Source organism: Tachyglossus aculeatus, chromosome 3 (genome assembly GCF_015852505.1).
Source record: "Tachyglossus aculeatus isolate mTacAcu1 chromosome 3, mTacAcu1.pri, whole genome shotgun sequence".
Lineage (NCBI taxonomy): Eukaryota > Metazoa > Chordata > Mammalia > Monotremata > Tachyglossidae > Tachyglossus > Tachyglossus aculeatus.
In genome coordinates, this window is record NC_052068.1 from 59,006,124 (window position 1) to 59,008,740 (window position 2,617).

Genomic DNA, 2,617 nt, shown 5'->3' on the forward strand with positions numbered 1-2,617 from the left:
CATCCTGCAAAGCTCATGGAGGACAGAAACCAGGTTTTTGACTTCTGCTATGTTCTCTGAAGTGTTCGGTACAGTGCTCTCCACATAAGTGCCCAGTAATAATAATAATAATGACGACATTTATTAAGCACTTACTATGTGCCAAGCACTCTTCTAAGTGATGGGATAGATACAAAGTAATCGGGTTATCCCACACGGGGCTCACAGTATTAATCCCCATTTCACAGATGAGGTAACTGGTATGGAGAAGTTAAGCGACTTGCCCAAAGTCACACAGCTGATAAGTGGTGGAGCTGGGATTAGAACCCACAACCTCTTACTCCCAAGCCCGTGCTCTTTCCACTTAGCCATGCTGCTTGTCCAGTACAGTTTCCCTGCACATGGAAGGTGCCCAGCTTAGGTCTGGACATGGTCAAGTGTCCAGTACAGTGTTCTTGAACATGGAAGGTGCCCAGTTTTGTGGTCTGCACTCAGTAACTTCTACTGATTGGCCTGAGTCCAGAAGGATTAATTGTTCTAGGTGAGGAAAGAGCCAGGGTGAGGAGTGGGAGGGAGCAAGAGACAGAACAGGTATCTAGTAAGAACATGCAGGTCCATCATCAGCTAAAGTTTCTTAGTGAAGGTTTATTATTATTATTGTTATCATTATTAATAATAATTAATAATTATACTGCCAGGGAGTTTAGGAATAATAATTCCTAATAATAATAATAACAATAATGGCATTTGTTAAACTCTGCCTTTGTGTCAAGCACTGTTCTAAGTTCTGGGGTAGATTCAAGGTAATCAGGTTGGACACAGTCCCTGTCCCACAGTGGAGCTCAAAATCTCAATTCCCATTTTACAGCTGAGGAAATTGAGGCCCAGAGAAGTGAAATGATTTGTCCAAGTTTACACAGCAGACAAGTGGTGGAGTCAGAATTAGAACCCACGACCTCTATCTTCCAAGCCCATGCTCTTGACACTAGGCCATTCTACTTCTGGAGAAGAGCCATTCAGCACTGGGTATGTGGTATCTGGAAGACTGAGGGGAGGATCAGGGAATGATCTCATTGAGTGGCTCAGACAAGTCCCAGGTGGTCAACAATGAAAACCATGCTGAAAAGTTGCTGAATAACCATGCTGAACAACTGAAAAGTTGGTCATCAATGGCCAAACCAATTGTAGAAGTAAGCACATTGATTGAGCTTCCATCTGACTAGTGGGCGTGCTGAAAAGTTGCTGAATAACCATGCTGAATAACTGAAAAGTTGATCATCAATGGCCAGACCAATTGTAGAAGTAAGCACATTGATTGAGCTTCCATCTGACTGGTGGGCATGGAGTCAGATTGGGCAAGAAAGGGTCAGTGGAAGGACAGGGAGCACAAGGGGAAACTGAGGAGTGGGATCCAGAGAATACCTGTATGGAGTTAACATCACACCAGTCGACCAATCAATGTCTTTGCTCCACCCAAGTTCATCCTCTAACCAGATCTCACTCTCCTCTACTCTCCCACCTCTGACTCCTTGTTCATGTTCATGGGAATTATGCAGATAGCTCGTTTCTAGACTGTAGACTGTATAGGCAAGGAACGGGTCTCCTAATTCTGTTGTACTCTCCCAAGAGCTTAGTACAGTACTCTGCACACAGTAAGTGCTCGATAAAAGCCACCGATTAATTGATAACAATATTTACATGGGTCTTAATAGAGAGCAACCCAACTCTGAGTACAGTGCCTGGCACATAGTAAGCACTTAACAAATATATTGTTATGATTATAATTATTATTAATTGTTAATTTATCTATTTCAATCTATTAAACTCTCGCTATTGCCAGCTGCATCTGTCTTCTTTCTCATGCTTCCCGAGGGATAGGGATCATCCCTAATTCCCACATATGAGTTCTCTCCCAGCTCTCAGTACAGGGCTCTGCATACAGCAAGCACTTAATAAATACAATCAGTACTACTACTACTACTACTACTACTACTACTACTACTACTACTACTACTACTACAACTACTACTACTACTACTACTACTACTAGTCTTGTCTTGCTGTCAAGTCATCTCTGACCCATAGCAACGCCATGGACACATCTCTCCCAGAATGCCCCACCTTCGTCTGTAATCGTTCTGTCATGTATCCATAGAGTTTTCTTGGGAAAAACACTGAAGTGATTTACCATTGCCTCCTTCCGTGTAGTAAACTTGAGTCTCCACCCTTGACTCTCTTCCACGCCACTGCTGCCCAGCACAGGTGGGTTTTGACTTGTCGCAGATTGCCTGCCACTCGCTAGCCACTGGCCAAGCTAGGAATGGAATGGATAGGCCCCTGCTTGACTCTCCCTCCCAAAGTTGAGACTGGTAGAGTACTGGATACTCTCCAGGTGCGACCCTTAGAGGGGACTACTACTACTACTACTACTATTTATAAATAATTTGGTTCTCCCTTTTCCCCCATTAAATTGAAAGTTCCTAGAGAACAGTCAGTCTGTCAATCAAATTTATTGAGCGCTTACTGTGTTTAGAGCACTGTACTGAGCTTTTGGGACAGTACAATATAACAGATATATGTCCTGCCACAGCGAGTTTCCAGGCTAGAGGGGGAGAATGGGGAATGTGTCTTTTGTTTC

At 43.5% G+C, this 2,617-nt stretch overlaps 1 non-coding gene across 1 annotated transcript; it reads right to left on the bottom strand.

Annotated features, from left to right (window-relative positions):
• Positions 1-2,251: 2,251 nt before the first annotated feature.
• On the bottom strand, positions 2,252-2,389 carry LOC119926101. Its single transcript, XR_005450011.1, has one exon. It is a non-coding gene; the product is annotated as a small nucleolar RNA SNORA7 (small nucleolar RNA).
• Positions 2,390-2,617: the final 228 nt, after the last annotated feature.